Source organism: Haliotis asinina, chromosome 6 (genome assembly GCF_037392515.1).
Source record: "Haliotis asinina isolate JCU_RB_2024 chromosome 6, JCU_Hal_asi_v2, whole genome shotgun sequence".
NCBI classification, from domain to species: Eukaryota; Metazoa; Mollusca; class Gastropoda; order Lepetellida; family Haliotidae; genus Haliotis; species Haliotis asinina.
Window position 1 is genome coordinate 59,831,416 of NC_090285.1, and position 20,380 is coordinate 59,851,795.

General features: G+C 39.0%; 1 pseudogene; it reads left to right on the plus strand.

Moving 5' to 3' along the window:
- Positions 1–1,506: 1,506 nt before the first annotated feature.
- Positions 1,507–20,380, plus strand: part of LOC137286179 (tenascin-N-like) — a 57,058-nt pseudogene continuing 38,184 nt past the window's right edge.

Genomic DNA, 20,380 nt, shown 5'->3' on the forward strand with positions numbered 1-20,380 from the left:
ATTTCCTGAATTTGGATGATCCTCGGAAAATCAGTTCTGTCCTGTCTGTCTAGGCTAAGCTATATATACTGCGAACAAAAAGTATGGGAACACCCTAAAATTTGAAGTCATAACTTAAACGTGGGAAGGCCATTTATACCCTAAGGTAGATAAACTTTTGTTTGCATAATGGACATGTTAGAACATACAGTGAAGCAACTGATTCAATATTCGTTTAGTTTGAGTGAAATAAAAAAATTCGAAAACACTCCAGTACCGTGTTTGATTCCAATGCCCATACACAAGAGCTCAGTCTGAAAGACAGACGTCCAGTTCAGTTTTTCGCGCTGTTTTTGACAATGTTTCACTTCACTCAAACTAAGCAAATATAAAACAAATTGTTTCGCATGTTCTAACATATCGGTTTACGTTCCCACTGACCACAAAAATGTAGCATGTACCTTAGAGTGTAAATGGCAATGTTTAAATTCATGAATGACGTGCGATTACAAAATTTGGAGTGCTGCTTACTTTCTGTTTGCAATGTATAAGTGTCAAAGCCTGTTTTAATGTATTGTCTAAAAACATACTTTTCTGTACTCTATATACATATTTACATTTCCGCTTGTTTAACAGTGTATATATGATGTTTATCTGTGTTTTGAATTGTTCTTTTTAGGGAACATTTCTCTTAACCCTGTATAAGGCGTCTCGTTACAATATATAAGTGTATAATTTTAAATACATGTATTTCATGTATAAATATTTTGGTTTTATTATAAATACGTACAAATCAATGAGGCAAGACTACACTAACATATCTGTCTGTCTGTGTCTGTTGGAATATTTTCATTGCGGATTTAAGCATCTGAGTGAAAGAGTCTAAAGAAAACTATTCATGTTTCATATGAAAATCTGTGCAAAATATGACAGATTCTCTCCGCCCTACCCCCCATCACCTTCCTACCCCTCCAAAACCGATTGACACGAGGGTTGGCTTCAGCTTTACAACTGTCTACTTTCCCATTATATCAAACAATATGTCAGACGTTCCACCATTTAATGCCTATTTTTTCCAGTACTTTCGAGAGTCGAGAGAGCGCTGTAACCGATGTCATCCCAGATTGTCGCCGTTCCATTTGTATTATTTTCACTGTATACTGCTAATTCACCCACTGAATTTTGTTTCAATAATCGTGTTTTAAGGCATTAGTACATGTGAATCCACTGAATAAATGGAGATGCATTGATATCACCTTCATTCAGATTAACATCGGAACCATCTAAAATCATGAAACTGTAATAACAAAACTCTTTAAAAAACACTGAATGTAAATGTTTGAAGCTTTACAAACATTTCCATAAAAGGAAGGCGCTACACACTTCACAAAAGTATCTTTTAATCATTTACTGAAGCGGGGTTGTGTAAGGGTTGAATGTGTGCAGGGAAGCAAAATCTTAAATAGCTTGACTACACGTTGTAGGACACAGTGCACAGTGTTCTCAATACAACCAGGAAGTATATAACTGGTATGTCAGGCCACCCTCTCAACACACGACATACACACACAACTAGGCGTCGGAGATCAACAATGACTTCGTATGGCTGGTATCTCTTGGGACTCCTGGTTGTACCTGGATGTCGGGTATGTCAAGTTATTCATGTACTATCGAATTCATTCATTTGCATCATGTCAGATTTTCAAATACCCTCCCCACCCAGATGTATATCTCCCGAGACCAGTTGAAGAACCAGAATATATGACAAAAATCATCTGCCTCGTGGTACAGATCAAGCAGTAATATGTCTACTTATTTTTCCCATTGATCTATACCACTGTAGAAGTTACGGCATTTGTGGGAGTGGCATTTTGTAATCTGCTAATCATTCGAATTGAGGACATTGAGGGCGATCTTTGCTCCGACACGGACTATCAACATTTGACCCACATTCTTGTGTTCACCAAACGCCACAAGTGATTCAACGCACCTTGTATGCAAAATATATTCTATTGTGACCTTGTATTGTACGTTAATGATTTACAAGAGAGTAATTTTGTGGTTGCCATTGATGTTGTGTAAATATATACGTGCGTCTAGACAGCACTCAGCACTGTAGTAAACCAGAATCGTGGCCAGTGAAATTATCTTTTAAAATGACAGCTACTGTAGTCCCTGTTGGACTAATTTCGTAGTCATAAGCATTTTCTGCCTCGTTAGGCTGTGAAACTGTGTCGTTGTGAAAGATGTCAATGTGGTTTAACGATAATTCTACCGTGATGTCATTATAGAGGCTTTGATTCACATTTGACAAAGCATTACAATCGCTCAAAATCATCGATCTATCGTTACCCCAAGTTACCCCAACTGTCGATTGTCTATCAGAATTGTATACGTTTCACAGCTGACCATCATCGAATTATTTTCCCGATGATTTTTGTTGACATTCAAATCGTTAATGCAAGCTGGTGAATCTGATGACAAACGTTATGGATCAACATGCTTTACAACGATACAAGAATCTGTATCGAAACGCCGCATCTCTCGAATACATAAGTTATTAATACATAAGGTTTATCCTTATCAGCTTAACGTATTTGTTAAGGCCAATAAATTACCGTAACCCCATATAACACAGACAAGTCTAAAATATTCAATAGTGAGTGAGAGCGTCACATCGGCAATATTGCAGCCATATAGTGACGAGAAATGTTGTAGATAAACAATAAATACAAGCAGTTACAAAACCAGTTACCGACTATAAAATGACTAGAATATCACAAAAAGGGTTAAAACTAGCTAGCATATATTTTTAAACGCAGAAAACTATTTTAGACAATACGCATGTGAAAATGGGAAATCGATCACCAACAACCGAAGGTAGATCACCATACTAGGGGACCTACATATTAAAATGCAATAATAACTAAAAATGTGGAAGATTAAATTTCACTTCGAATGCTTGGGGACTAATGCACCCTGTCAGAAGGACAATAATTTCACAGTACGTCAACCTCCCTTGAGGTTGTCGCCACTAACAATCTGAGTTATCAATTTACACTTCCAATCATAAAATATTTATCTATTTACAAATCAGTCAACAAATCTAATTCTCTTAAAATTAATTAAATGAGAACTTACGTAGTTGGTGATTAAAAAAATTATCCCTTGTGATGGAATGTTCAACAGAGTCAAGCAAGACAGGCTTGACTGTGGTTCTTTCATCACAAGGGATGTAGAACGGAGGATCCTCGCCTTTCAGTAAGCATTCATGAATATATCTTTTATAGCGGCTGTACCGTCAAAGGGGGTTAAAGTACTGTAAAAGTATTGTACTCCTGAGAGGGCACGTGAGTCCCAAGGCATTTGATGTAAAATTAAGGTTTCCAGGATTTTATCGTAGTACTTTTTTCATTTTAATGGATAATTTTCTGCATAAATGGCAATGGCTGAGGGGATGATGTAAATCCGGCTGGGGTCCATGCAGGAAGCAAAAGTAATGTAAGTCCCCATAGTCCCCGGTGTGGTGATCTACCTTCGGTCGTTGGCAATCTATAGCCCATTTTATATTGTATTGCCCTTTATAGTTAAACTGTTTTATATTCAATTACTAGTCTTAAATGGATACCTGTGATATACTAGTGGTTTTACTGTTCTTCGTCAATAGGGTTTTAGTTTGTATTTTTCTTGATATACAATGTAAGGTATAACAATAGCATTTTTAACGAAGGATTCTAAACATACCAAGTGATCAATGGTACTACGATTTTCCTGAAACCACATTGAATATTTCTTATAAGGTTATTGGTTTCAAGATACCAAGTTAATCTATATATAAATTATTCACCATACGTTCCATAGTTTTACAGACACAACTCGTTAGAGAGACTGGTCTGTAATTACACGGATCAGTATGATCCCGGCCAGGCTTTGGAATAGGGACAACAATGGCATTACGTCACACAGCTGGGAAATTCCTGACGTCCATATTTGATCAAAAGGATTTCTAAATATGATTCAGGCAAATGCTTTAGGAACTGAGAGTGAATATCATCGGCTCCTGTAGCTGCATCATGAGCTTGCTCAAGGGCGGTATGGAGCTCATGTAACGAAAATAATTATAATCTTCAACATTGTCTGTGTAAGAATTGATTCATTTCTTTTCCTGTTGTATCACCGTCCTTCAGATGATGAACAGTAGATTTTGAACCTTTGCTCTTTATTCTTGAATCATAGTACACACCTTTGACATAGGTGTACGTGAATTTATTTTGGAAACATAATTTCGCCAAGACTGACGCGTACGTGTAGCCTTGGCGTTAATAATTTTGACTTTGTCTAGATCATGACCTGTAGGATGTTTGCGAAAATATTTTTCAGATTTCTTCCTACATTTTCTGGCCTGTTTATACTCATCTGTAAACCATGGCTTACGAATATGTAGAATTGCAGCGGACTTAGGAATTGTTTTGTCAGCAATGTCATTTAGTATATCCGAAAAGGACTATCTGGGATCTTCACTGTTCTTAAAAGGATCAGGCTTCAAGTGTTCAGCACACAGAGTCTGATATCATGACCAATCAGCCCTGGCAAAGTTCCTTCTTGATACAGAAGATGATCACCACGGTTGATGTTTTTCAGCATGGTGGGGAAGTGATCACTCCCACATAGGTTATCATGGACCAGCCATTCAAATTCATTGTATAATTTGGAATCAGCTAGTGATAAATCCTGAAAAGAATATTTTACCGTAGCTGTATGTAAATACGTGACTGAGTCGTCATTGAAAATGCATAGATTATTATAGGAAATGAATTCCTCAAGGATTTTGCCCTTTTTTTTAATTAGTATGGACACTTCCCCAAAGTGGATTGTTGAGGTCCCCCATAATAATACATGGTTTGGGGAGCTGATAATGTAGAGTTTGAAGATCTGATTGGCAAATGTTGGAAGATGGAGGGATATACAAACTGCACAATATCAAAGCAATGAGTCAGGCGAACAGCAACTGCTTGAGTATTTGTATTTAGAGTGACAGGGCTATGTATTACGCTCTGATGAACGACAATAGAAGCGCCTCCAGTCGCTCGATCTCCCGGAGGAGAGAAAGAATGATAATTGCTATACTGTCTCAAATTCAAGGTATCATTATTTTTAAGAAATGTCTCTTGGAGACATAGGGCTGATGAAGTCCTGTATCAGCAATTGTACCTCAATGAAATTAGGTTTTAGTCCTCTACACTTCCATTGCAATAGACTGGACTGCGTCATGGTGGCTCAATTGGTGATCTTCCACGCGAATGTGTGGAGGGTAAATTCCTCATGCTGTCCTATAAGGACAGAGTGATCTCCATATCCAGAGGCCCAAAGAGTTTTCTACAGGAACATCTGAAGATGAAAGGATGTTGGGAATTGTTTTTCTATCTATTTTTTTCCTTGCTGTTTTTGACTGTCAGTCTGTTTGTCAGACGATTGTGAATTGGGCTCAGGCTGTTTCTCAGTCTGTGATCCAGATGTAGATTGAGTTACTGTGGAAGATGATCTTGCAACTGAAGATAAGGTGATGGGTTTTACAGACTTAACCCGTGTCAAGTCTGTCTGACAACTTATAGGAGATGTCATGACAGCGTGAGTGACGGCAGCAGAGTAGGTCTTATTTAATGGAGATGAGGTTTCAGATGTCAACAGCTTTTTTGCGACAAGGTATGACATATTCCTTTCACATTTAAGTTTCATTATTTTGGATTCCTTTTGCCAGAGAGGACAGGATTTTGATGTAGCAACATGAGGTCCACAACAGTTTGCGTAACTCATTGTTGCAGTCTGTATTATCATATTGTTCACCACAACGGTGACATACAGCCGAACCACGACAAGAACTAGCCCCATGACCGAACTTCTGACATTGAAAGCAGCGAAGAGGGCTGGGGACATCCACTCCAATATTAAAATACCCTGTTTTGATTGAAGTTGGTAAGGATGTACGAGCAAACGTCAGGAGATATGTATTGGTATTGACATTGATTTCCTCTTTTTTGACGGTGAAACGTTTTACAGCTGTGACATCCTGATCGTGAAGTTCTGTTGCTATGTCTTGTTCTGTCATGTCAGAGAGGCAGCGAGCTCTGTCCCGAACATGCCCTGACAGGAATTTAATGTTCTGTGCACGGACACAGCAACCTCAATATTTACAAATGTTTTGATCGATAAAAGATTTAGAGATTGCTGTCTTCATGCCCACTCCACCAGACATGAACCACTACGAAGACGGGTGAAGAACCTCTCCACAAATACCTGAAACAGCCTTAGAGATGGCAAAGGGATTTAATTTAATAAGAAGATTGTCTGTTACCTCAATCACCTTGAAACGTGCCCAGGAATCAGCATTGGAAGAAACACTTCTTGTTGATTCATCAATATTTTCAGTTCGTCTCCTGTTTTCATTTCGCCATGAACCAGATGATTGGGGATCCATTATTGAAGGAAAATAATTCAGCATCCCTACTCCCCACCCACTATGGAGTGTCAACAAGGACGATGTCAAACAGCACCGGATCTCCAAGATACCGACACCAGGGATACAGGGATGCTATACTTCGGCAACTATGACACCAACAGCAACATTTGTATACCAGGTCAGATGCCAGGGTAGTTCTGTCCGTGACAAATGATTGGACATATATTGAACTTGGAGGTCAACATTGCCAGATTGGCCCATGAGCCACCATGAGTACTTCTGACATGGGACTCTAGGCATTAAATACATTAATAATTTGGAAATGAGAAATCGAAATAGCCAAGACCCAGTAAGCAGTTGAGTGTGCAAAAATCATCACAGGGCATGGCGTGACCAGCCGATTGATAGACGTTCTACCACCCGTCTGGGCGAAGTCAGGGGCAAAGTGGTGTGTTAGGCAACAGGGACACGGCTTCAAGCTCCCATTGCCCTCAACCACCAGGATCCCTTCCTCCACCGACACAAGGCCGCAACACACGGCAAACGGGTTAGTGGACCCACTATCCCGCAGGGTCCACAACGAGGGGTGAACGGCTCTCAGCGCTACCCAACACCCACCACGAGGAGGTGGCCTTTTACGGGTGCCGGTTACGGATATTATTTTGCCGCGACAAAGGTATAGAATATATCAGGAACGCCCTTTCAGCCAGCAAAATATAACACGGACAAGTCTAAAACATTCAATAACATATTAAGCAAAGTATGAGCAAATTACAATGAAACACAAGACAGATGTTTAGTATAATGCCGTGGAGTCACAAGTCCAAGGTAATGGGTCGCAAATATAAAATATTAACTCATCAGAATCTTGGTATTACAGACAGCAGAAAATACTAGATAGAGCTTGTGTACAATGTTAGTAGTCAGGCAATATCGTCAGTCACTCAGACTCTTTGCGTACAGGAAGTAAACAGTAGAATGCCAAGGGCAGGTAACTAGAGCGCTATCCAAATATCTTGCCGCTAAAAATACCATTGCCATTGAACATTTATGATACGTAATGTGACCCATAATAACTATCACTCAAAACTCTAAACATGCTGACCCAATAATCACTATCACTTAATCAATGATGACGCAAATTACAAAAAACACAGTCTCGTAACAGACTCTTTCAGCTTGGAAAACGACATGAAGCAGTTCTTTATGGTTACATCTTAACCTGGTATGTGGTTGTTGAAGTTATGATCTGACAACCTTAATCATAGATTCAGGTGCTTTGTCTTCGGGTCTTATTTGTCCCAAGAATTACTGCAGATGTAGCTATTAACTGCCAGTATTGAATATTTAGCACACGTGAATAACCGACACAGTAGCAAGAATACTTACCAACCAGAACTTGTTCATGCATGAATTCAAAATTAATAACGCGTAATATGAATGTTTATCGAAATCCCCTGGCAGCTTAGATATGGTGAGTGAGTGAGTTTAGCTTTACGCCACACTCGTCAATATTCCAGCTATATGGCGGCGGTCTGTAAATAATAGTCAATCCAGTGATCAACAGCATAAGCATCGATCTGTACAATTGGGAAATGATGACATGTGCCAACCAAGTCAGCGAGCCTGACCATCCGATCCCTTTAGTCGCCTCTTACGACAAGCATATTCGCCTTTTATGGCAAGCGTGGATTGCTGAAGGTCTGTTCTACCCCGGACCTTCACAGGTCTCTTAGATATGGATTTAACTGCAAAGTCAGACATATTCTCATACAAAAATGTAATTTTGGAGAGACGGGTGCTGTCTGACTGTCTTTTCTTTTGTTTTAAAATTCATATTAGCATTCCTAGCTACCGGTGTTACATGCCGCATCATATACAATGTATTTATAACAATGTGGTGATTTTAATGTTATTTTGGGAATAAACTGATGAAAGAATATACAATTTTTATCAGTATTTATGTGTAAATTAATGGTGAGGTGAAATGGGGTTTATAGCCGTGCTTAGGAATATTTCGCTCATATGACGACGTGCATACGTGTGTATGTGTGGCTGCTGCTTATACTAGATCATAGCACTATAGTGCTAGATCACTGATATATTGCACCGCAGTTAAAAACGAATAGCCTACTCAGATACATCATACTGACTCCGAGCCGACTTGTCCTTGTTGTACCAATCAATGCCGAGTGCTGAGCAGGGACCAACAAGTACCATTGTTTGTATTTTGGTATGACACGGCTGTTGACTTAACCCGCGACCTTCTGTGAACTAATAAATCAAACCAATGTCAGTCAACAGACATATCGTAACCAATGTCCCCTGTGGAGTAGAGAAAAGCTACAAATATAGCACTATACTGTAAAACAATGACAGAATATGTCCACGTAGGAAACAAAAGCAAACCTTTTGCGTGTAACTATTATTTTAACATGCACGTTGCAAATCGTATTTCAGGTGACAAATGATTACATTCACGACACATTTGCAGCTGAACTTTCAAGTGACAAATTGTATCTTCGTTACAACTCCTTCACTAATGATGCCATGATTCGTATTTCCTACAATGAAACCTTACCGGCACACGAGGAGATCCAAGCGTGTGTAATCAAGCGTTGGCATAACTAAATCAGTTGGTGATATTAAACAAAATTACACAACTTCTAGATTCATCACCCGGTAACTTATATGTAATGTTCACCCCTCCATCATCATTTCTCTCAATATTGACAAATTACAGACTCCTGTTTTCAGTTTAAGTGTAGAAGGTTCATACATACGATAAAGCAAATGAATGTGTGGAGACATACATTATTTCTTGTCTTCATATCAAAATGATATTGCAGCAACTATGCATCTATTGCTATAAAGAAGAAAGTCTCATACATATATTATGGAGGGGATGTTGCCCTTTATATCATGGATAATTGGAAAAGCTTCCTGGACGGCAGTTTCGCTGTTTGGACATTTTCTAAGGAGAAACTAAATACAGTGTACAAACTTTTGAATAGCATGGATGAAAATCTTACCTTCACTATGGAGGTAGATGAAACTAAAACAGCTTTCCTGGACACAATGGTTATAAAGTCGGTGCTGAAATTGGACCTAAAGATACGTAATAATTTAAACTTTAAATCTTGTCATCCGAGCCATACAAAAAGTCTTACATATAACCTGACACAAAGAATATCCACAATAATTTCATTTATCTATTTAGATAGCCCGGGTTCGTGTCCATAAACAACAAATAAAGTGTCGTGAAACCCGATGTATCCCACTAAGTGAGCATCTAGATGTCTGTGCTAAAGGAAACGATATTCACAATATTTCCTTTTAATCAAGTTCAAAATTTGGACAAACTAAAACAAATGTTAAATGAACACTGCTTCATAGATAAGTTCAAACCAATGTCAAACCATTGTAAACTTTGACCTTGTCACTCAATACCTTGTCCCTATTGTGACGTCATGATATATATGTAATGACGTCATACTGCAATTGCTACAGTCTCCCTGGAGATGAAATTGAAACATGTTGTTTTTATGTAACTGTCTGATAATATATGTATCACTTGAATCAGTATATGGGGACATTATAACACTCTCAAGCTACTCGAGATATCTAACATTTGAACATTAAATATGTATAACTTTTGTTTTTATATCATTTTTTGACGAATGAACAAAAGATATGTGTTGTAATAGGTAGGGTGTTGTGATGGTCATATGCAAGAATAGTTTTGGTACAAAAGTAACGAATACTATTTTCGCATTTACAAATGTATAACAACAAACATATATATCTTGCTTTCTGAAATATATTGTTGTCTGTTACCTTGTCAACGATGTACTACAAAGAACATCTGCATCGTTATCAAACTAAGTTCATTTGTTGAAAACGTTTGTAGTATGTATTGCTGTATCGAACCTTGTGTAATGACATCACATGTGGACGATTTTGGTACCAGTTTGGCGTAAGAATGAAGACTTCGTTAACACCATGAAGATCCGGGTTAGAATTGATCTTCAGCAACCCATGCTGCTGACAAAGATTCTTGCAAGTATGGTCCCAAGCAGGAATTCCGTCAGTTGATTTTAAGCCAGGAAGAATAATTCCCAGGGATCGAACAATAATAAATGATCGTACATATTGCCGTGAAGTCCAGAGTGTCGTTGCTTAACGGAATGGTTCTATTCAGACTGACCATTTTGCTAAAAATTATGATGATATAGTGTTACGGCTGCGTGAATTCCACCTCCCGGCCTTAATCACGTGACAGCCTAGTGGCTATCTTCAGTACAGTAAGGGCAGTGTTTGGTGTATGTAGAATTGCTGTCGCTGCGGTTAAAATTATATTTCAATATTATGTTATATTACATCATTCTAATCCTTATTATGTGACACTGTCCTTTTTATTGATGTGCGGTTGGTACACTTAGCTATTACTACTTTGAAAATGTTGGAATTTAAAGTGTTTCAACCCAGTATTGTAAGGCAGTTTGAAGTCAGTTAACGGCACTTTACGCTTGATATGTTTTCTTATGTCTATTTTTATGTGCATCATCGTAAAGAGGATGTTGTCAGATTTATGTCCATATATACTTTATATATACTTTGTTATCCTATGGCACCTATTCGGTAATTATCTTAATTTCAAAAGCACACTTCTCGCTTGTAAAGGGTCAATACCAAAGACCGAAGTCTCGCTAAGGCAGTTCCCCTCCGAGGTCCCCCATCGGGCTATAAATAGGGTTAGCCAGAGGTCAGTAGGAGGGGACCGACGGGAACCAGCCATGGACGACTGAGGTGACTAGCGAAGGATGGACTCTCCAGGTGATATTTGCTAAGTCGGAGTTGGGGTTAGGATTTAGGATAATCCTTTGTTGTTGAGCTTAAGATAGCTTTTTGGTGATTACTGTTTGGTTGAAAACTCGCGCCCAAATCTCCGCAGCATTTATATTTTTATTACCCTGGTATTCCTTTATACTTTAAGGTATATCCTATAGTCCAGTCTTTCTTTGAGTTACTCCCGGTCCTCATACTTTAACCTATTAGAAAATAGGGTGCCATCTATGCTTTTTATCCATTGTAAGTAAAACTGTTTATCTATCTTAAGTATAGTACAGTTCTAAAACGTTTCTTGTTGTGGTTCTCATTTTATCCTTCACTATTTCGGTTAAGTGGAGGCAGGTTTGCCGGTGAAACGGGTTGGTTTGCCTAAATGTATTATTTCCCCCTAGACTTTAATTTGTTTTGAGCCTAGTCACAGTAGAGTGACTCTGTCAGTGTAGTTGTCACCGTAACATATAGCAGCCGTAGATTTGAAAGGGTACAAGTACATGTGTATTGCTGCATATAGAATCCGCATGAGAAAATTATGAGGTATATTGTGAATCAGACTATGTGCAGGATTAATAATGTAGGATTCAAACAGAAATGAAAACGGGCATCATAAAACATCATTGTAATGAAATACCTTGCTATTTACCAATAAACCTTGGGTGAGTGGAGCGGAGCGGCGGAAGAGTGAGAGGAGCTGAGCGGAGCGGAGTGGAGCGTCGCGGAGTGAGAGGAGTGAGGGAGGGAAAGCTGGTTTCTGACACTACAATGCGAAACATATTTTGTCGCATTGTCGCATGTCGCGTTTTAGTCAATTTGTTAAATGTATACTATGGTCAATATTTTAATAAAGCGCGACACGAGACAGTGCGACATCGCGACATTTCGATGAAATGTCGCGTTGTCGCATTGTCGCGTGCCGCGTTTTAGTGAATAGGGCGACATATTTTGATATTGCAAAATGTCGCTATGTTGCGTGTCGCACTTTGGAGGAACAGAGAAAATGATATTAAAAACGCGTCACCCGACATCGCGACAATGCCACATATAGGCGAAATGTCGCGTTGTCGCATTGTCGCGCTTTGCTTAATCTTCGCCTCATTTGCTTGTTTTTGAGAGGGCGACAACGCGACAATGTCCCTTCTCGGATTCCACACTAAGGTATCACAGATATCCATATTAAACTAGTAACTAAACCTAAAACTTTTAAACCAGAAATAACACGTCAACGTGGAAACAGGGTATAGATTGCCAGCAACTGAAAGTAGATCTCCATACTTGGGGCCATGGGGACTTACAGTAAACTGCTTCCTGCACGAACCCTAGATGGATTTACACAATCCCTTCAGCTGCTAGCAATTTGGACATGTCTAGCCATAGATGAAAACGTATGCTACGATTAAAAACAAGGATAGTTTTAATTTACTTGGAATGTTTTGGGACTTACGTACCCTCTCAGCAGGACAATAATTTTACAGTACTCTCTTAAGGATAGAGCTCATGGCAATCAAAGTTACTAATTTAAGCTTCTAATCTTAAGATATTTATCTATCTATTTACAATAGTTATCATTAAACAAATCTAAAATGCAATAATTTAAAGAGAACTGACATTAGTGAACAGATCCTTAATTTTTTTGTGATTTGAAATAGGAATCGCTTATGATGGCTAGACGGGTGATCTACGTCAGAATAATAGACGTCACCACTTTATACAATATTCACATATTACATTTATACAATATATACAATCTATACAACTTAATACATTATTCACATGCTACATTTACATTAGTTGAATGTAATATAAGATCAGTTGATCTCTCACAGGACCCGCCAACAAATTATCCACAAATGCTTGTAACTGGAGAGTGTGTACTGACTCTTGCTGTTGAAGGGTAGCATTCAGTGCAAGATGACTGCGTAAACGTAAAAGACACAGGGCAAACGTTATTTCGATGCAAAATCACAACGTTCGCCGCTGAATTTGGGGCATGAGGGCAGTTTTCACAATTCAGGTGGCGTAGTGGAAAGCGATTGCTCGTCACGTCTAAGACTCGGGTTCGAGTTCCTATAAGGTGAAATGTCTGAAGTCCATTTCTGGTGTTCCTTGTCCTGATGTTGATGGAACATTACAGAGTGGGTGAGTTATAACTTATCGTCACGTCGGCAATATTCCAACCATATCGTGAAGAGAAACTTTAATTGGTGCACATAGTAATTTATGGTAAATTATATAAATTAAAACCTGTCATCCGAGGATATTGATCAGATTTCATCAATGAAACATTTACATGAGAACTAACAGCTGTAAAAAGATCGTTAACTGTTTTTACAGTAAAATATATCACCTGTGGTGAGGAATTCAACACAATCAAGCAGGATATGCTTGGCTGTGATTCTCTCATCACTAGGGATACAAAAGGGAGGATCTTCACCTTTTAACTAGCATATCTGATATGGCCAATACGACATCGTCGCATGATGACCTTTTCAAATCTGGACTGACAACCAAAGTAGGTGCAATGTAGGGATTTATTTCATGTAATTTATTTCAACCTATTTGAGTGTCACAGATTTGTTGAGCGATGCCTTTACAACAAAATCAGCCATGGCGTTCCCTGAAATTCCAACGTGACTGGGTAATCAGCAGAGGACGATGTCGTATTGGCAAGTTTATTATATAATTCAATAACGTCTCTTAAAGATCGATATTTGCAAGAAAGATTTTAAATATCCCGAAGTCTTATATTGCTTACATTATGTTGTTTATTGAATTATATTTTAAGGCTGGCAATATAGCGTTTTCTTCGACTGTGATCTGGCAGTCGAGAAGATAGTTCTGGATGGAATATTACTAATAGCGGCGTGAAACTAAATTCGGTCATTTTCACTATAAACACTCGATCACTATTATTAAAAACACGAGAAACGTTATGAGGATACCAGCTGTGTCTCTGCCTCTAACATCCTGTAACATGTGGTGGGCGAGCTGGCTAAGTCCCGGGACTCGTGATCCAACTTTGTGTGCAACGCTTTCAACGTCAAAATCCTAGTGTACAATAGCAAACCCTGTGCACTTAAAAGTACCCACGAATCCCTTGGAATATTACCAAACTGGTTGCCACACTGACATCTAATGAAAATGCCATATATGCACATATAAATATGTGTGTGTGTGTGTGTGTGTGTGTGTGCGCGCGCACGCGCGCGCGTGTGTGTAGATTCTGCCTAGGAGGACAGAACACATGAACCCTGATAAACAAACTTTCAGTAAACAGGTGTTGCGATTACAATAGCGTAGTTAAATTACCACAATTGTTACGCGTTCATTAAATAATCTTTCCACTTTCAGATGAGCAATGCCTCCACTTCAACGACTGCGACTACTGCCGCAACAACTGCCCGTACGTTCTCATCTATTAACACCTTTTTGTATTAACTGTGGCAGTATCACAGAAATATGGCAGCACAAGTAACGCCTCTACATGTAATTAAACACCATAATATTCCTGTAAAATTGTCACTTAAGAATTGACTGCGTAGTTTGTTCGGCTATTTTAGGTATGAGAAAAAGCAATATGCAAGTTGTATAAATTCAACAATAAAAACTTATTATTTGTTGAACCGACACAAGTACACAATCTATTTACACAATGAATATGATTGTTTTCTGTGAGACAGACTGTAACAAAACGGAATAAATATGCCAGTGAAAGGTGGTTTACAAATGATAGTAACCACCATATTCGAATATGTTTTTCCTGAAAACGTGAGACAAGGTGGTAAGAATACGGGGAAAGTAAGAAATAGAACCCGAAAATATAACATTTGTCGCAATTATGCAGGCAAAAATAAACAGGATAGTTATCCTTCATGGATCTATGCATGATCTACTGTAGTCTTTATAGGAAATGGGCTGGACAAATAAAAATGCATAGAATTTGTGAAAAAACGTCAAATGCATGTGAATAGAAAGGAAATTCCCGCCACTTATAGTCGGAGATTCTGTAGAGGTGTCTGTAGTCCGCTGCGGTGGTCGTGGCATAGCATTTGACATGATCCAAAATGCCAACAAAACAACAAAACGTTGATTTTATCCTCAAGATACTGCAGCATTGTTTGTCAGTTACTTTTTATTTATAGGTATCGTATATGCGTAGGAAAGTAACTTATTCAATTTATAATCATAGATACATATGTAGATTAATGTATGTATTTGATCAATATGGGCACACCTGGTCACCTGCATCCATTTACAGGGATTCCACAAACTGTTACATCTGCCACAAACGGTCATCACGACTGTTCCCCTATTCTATAAAGTATTGACATCAGTGTGCATCCATGTCGTTAGATGTATGTTCTTACCAACCAGTAGGGTTGTCTTTAAAAAGTAACACAAAAACGTGAATTTCACCATTTTAGTATTGCTTGTTTGTTAAATGGTGTCATCACTGTTACTATTCATATCATATATTATATATTATCTATTCATATTGATGGATATTCATAGAATAATGGTACGGAGAAAAAGAAGATACGAGAAAAAGACGTTTGTCATACGTAACTTCATTCATTCACAATCACCTGCTAAATATTAAGAGATAAAATATATTTATAAGCAAGAATGGTAGGCATTTGTGTGAGTTGTATTTTGTCCGCAAAGTCAATTGTCAGTCCGTGTTTAAACATTTGTAACTGAGGACAATATATGATGACAAGATGACATACCGAGGGTGCGTCAAGTATATCTTTATTTTACATTACACGATCCTACGGCGTGCTGAAAATCAACGTTTAGGGACTTACAAGAGGTTTTAATATTCACCGGAAATGTCTCTCTTGAGACATAATTACATCAGGGCAACACTCTAGACATACCGTACTCGGCGTTAATTCGTCGCCTCATGTCAACACAAACAAGATATTGGCGCTGCATCTTCAGAGTCGATGCCAACTTGTATAGGCAGTTCGGAACATTGACTTGTACAGACAAGTCAGTGGCAGAACCACAGGCAGCCGCTGGCGGGGCCAATGGCCGACATAGTTGAGTTTTGACCACATTTGGCGTGCTGTGCACACGGCTTGGACTCTGTATTGTTCACAAATGAGTCCAGTTACAGTTTCCGTGACGTTAGGGTCTGTAATGGTAAGTGTAATGGTATAGGATTTTATCAACTCATGGAAGAACATATCTCAATCGAGAAAATGCTCAGTTCCTTTTGCAAATGCAGGCACCTCACAATACACCCGTATAATGTCTGCACACATGTTGCACGTGTTGAAAGAGATGTTTTGAGGCATCATTCAATGCAAACAGGAGGAGGACAGGATCAGAAAGAATAATATGCAAACCTCTTCGCGAATATTAACTTACTACATATGTAAAGTTTATGCTACATCTAAGTAATAATGATTTTTTCGCGTGCAAGTAAAAGCAGAAAAGCACGTGGCATTGATCGTTACCAAAAGACAAACGTCGTGTTAAAATGTTGTCATTCTATTTTGACTGGAAAAGTGGAAATCACCCTGCCACGACTGAGTGCCGAAACATCGCCATAGGCCGACTTGAAGCTGGGGAGTTGCTGTCTACTGTTGCCCGACGTTTCGACTTTCATCGGAGCACCATTATTTCACATTTGGGATCGTTTCCTGCCGACCAAATCCGCCCAAGATTGCCCAAGAAGCGGGTGTACAAGAATTATCGCGCAAGCCTAGGATCGCTACATCCGGAGTGCTTACTTGCGCCAGCGTCTTGTCACAGCCGTGAAGACTGCACAACACATCCCTGGTTTTAGAAAACTTCCGACCAAACATGAGCATGAGCGAAGTCCTTGCATGTCACATGCTTCCGATGACCTGACAGAAGGAGGTGTTCCAGCATGACAACGTTACTTCACATACAGCACGCGTCAGGGTCCGCTGCTTTGGCAATTCTAGTCTAGTCAGTGTCTTGCCATGGTCTTCTCGATCACCAGATCTAAGCTCCATAGAACACCTATAGGATGAACTCGACTGTCGTCATCATCCAAACCCGCCTCAGACACAACTGACCACCGCATTGCACGAAGGGTGATCAGTCTGTGCCGAGTCGGTGCCGTGTAGAAATTACTGCCAATGTGGTCATTCAAAGTACTGACCTTGACGCCCATCATGTGAAATTGCATGAAATACTTGTTCTTAACTAACGCAACACATGCTTCTGACTATGGCTTATGCAGTTCTGAAAGGCGCATCTTCACATGTGATAAGATAAGACTCTGTTTATTGGTTAAGATATTTTTAACAATCAATAACAACTCTGTATTAGAATCATCTTCTTTCATGATATATCGGTATAATGGTGGGAGAGCTGACTAAGGCGCCGACAGTAAGCGAAAGGTGTCGGTCTCGATCCCCACTTGTGACCGGGTGTAAAAAAAGAAAACCTTGGGACTCACACTGCTTGCAGGCTCTGTCGGTGTTGTTGCGTGGATATATACGCAATATAAATATCCCACAACACTATTAATGATACATACCCTCTACATATATACTTTACATACATACCCTCTTCTTACCTTTTATTGTACAAACCCTTGAGCTACAGCGAAGCGAGTCGTGACTGTATTGTCTTATTTGTGTTTTGTTCTAATTCCATGGCCAGTCTGTGCAGGCCTCTCCATCACGGGATATGTCTGGAATGAAATATTAAAAAGCCTACACTTTGGTTTGTTCTGCTAATATTTTTAAATTGGTGGACACTGGCATCGTCCTCCTCAGTTGTGGTTTCCATAACACCCCATCTTCGCTTGCACCACCGCCAATAGTGGTAACAACAAGAACTATCGACAACGTTTCTTTTATTGTTACACAACCCCTTCCTCCTCATGATAACGTGTACACATGCGTGGTTTTGTCAGTAGTGGGAAATGAGGGACTAGAGAATAAGCAAAGTATTCGTGAATTTCACAGAGGTTATCTTGATATTCATGACTAGTCCATAACATGATTTATATAATTATGGTATTGTATACACATGTTCAGTTTCAGAAGTGGAATATGGAGCTAACTGTGATAGCATGAGACAGTGTAGAACCACCAATGCAATTTGTTCTGGAACCGGAAAATTGTGTGAATGCACATTCAATTTCAGAAGTGGTTTACGGTGCTAACTGTGTTAACAGCACACAGTGTAACACCAGCAATGCAATTTGTACTGGAAAAGGCATATGTGGGTGCGCTGACACTAACTACTACAACGCGGCCAGTGATGCCTGCGCTCAGAGTAATGTTTCTGACCTTTGTGTTTAACCTCCTCTAACTATACTTGATAGCACACACTTCTAGTGAATTGCCCATCTCTGGTTACCTTGCTTGCCACCTTGATTTTACGGCGAGTGTTTCTTTTTATCAGAAGTAGCGCCATGCACTTTATCCTTCTCAACATGCCTCATAGTAAATGCATATAATTGTTATGTAATTAGATTTTATATTGTCTTTAATACGTTCAAAGTATATCATGTAAATGTCAACAAAGGGCATTTAGGGGGCCATTGAAATGTCCATTTTTGAAAGCGACCTTAATGTTTTTCAAGTAAATTGTATACTCAAACAAACAGAAGGAATAATAACACAATGATGTGTACTGATGGATAAAGGGGACAGAGTTACTTCTGCCTTCTTGAGAAATATTCCTTCTGTTCTTCACATGGTACAAGCTCTTGATTTGATGCCAATTCAGTTGAGGTTGTCTTTGATGAACATTTGCAGCAGACTCCTCTATACTGTTTGGTATAACCAGGACCGGCCCATCCTCGGCTTATTAAAGCCAATAGTGGTCACAGACTATATGGACAAACAACGAACCACTATTTTTCTTTCCATTGTAGGAACTGTTTACATTTACCTAGTCCCTATCTATTCACCTGCACCTGGTAGTCCCTATCTATACACCTGCACTCAGAGCAATGTTTTAGGCCTTCATATTCAACCTCCTCAAATTAGACTTGATAACACATGTGTTCCACTTCCAGTGAATTGGCCATCTCATGTCACCTTGTTTACCACCTTGTTTCTATCTTCTATTAGCAGTAACGATAGGCACTTTATCCTTCTTAGCATAATATAATATATGCAGATATATGGTCTATTAATAGATTGACCTTTGCCTACTGCAATGGGCAGCGTCTCTATGCCTGCCCTTCACAAGACATAAGAGATAGGAAATGAACTGAAATTCTGCAACGGCTTACAACCTGATCAGAAAGAGTCGCTAACTTTAGTTTAGTTTGGCAATCGTTGGCGAACATTTGCAACGCCAACACCCGTTCTTCCTGGATCATGGCCTATTTTGGAACCAAATAGGTCAACGTTAGTTGGTTTCTTACCCTGCCGTCTCCATCTTGATACCAAGTATGTGTTTTTGTTAATCATTTTGCTATAATGAAGGTTTTGGTGAAGAAGGGACCAACCAAAATATATATTTCATTTGCACATTAAATATCTCTGTTGCAACTAGGTGTATATATTGTTTATGGAGATGACCGTGAGTGGTATTCCTTTCCCATCTAGTAAGGGCATAGATTTCACTCCAGATAGCATGTCAGTCATCACAGATAGTAGTTATTCATTGCTTCCACGTGTGTTTAGTTAGCATAGAAGAACAAGTAACCGATGCCTTCCATTCTAGAAACTACATATGTTTACCTCAAACACTGAATTTGAGAATTCTTGTGTAATTTGTGTTTTTGGGGTTGCTGTTTTGGGTTTTTCGCTTTTCAGATAATTGTCTTGAGGGTCTCTGTGTACAGAATATATTACCTTTTCCAGTTTACCTTTTAAAAGTATTGTATTTAGATGTTCAGTTTCAGAAGTGTTTTATGGAGCTTTCTGTATTAAGTACGTCAAGTAAATTACCAACCTCTTGCTACTTGTGTACACCTGTTGTACTGCCATAGCTATTTTCTGGAGGCCTCTCACCACAAGATGTATCGGGAATAAAATGTTATAGCACCTACAGCATAATCAGAATAGTCGGTAATGCAAATTCTGTGTGAGCAATCTGTGACATATATTTGCACTATCATCCTCTATACTATTTTTCAATATCTGAACCGCA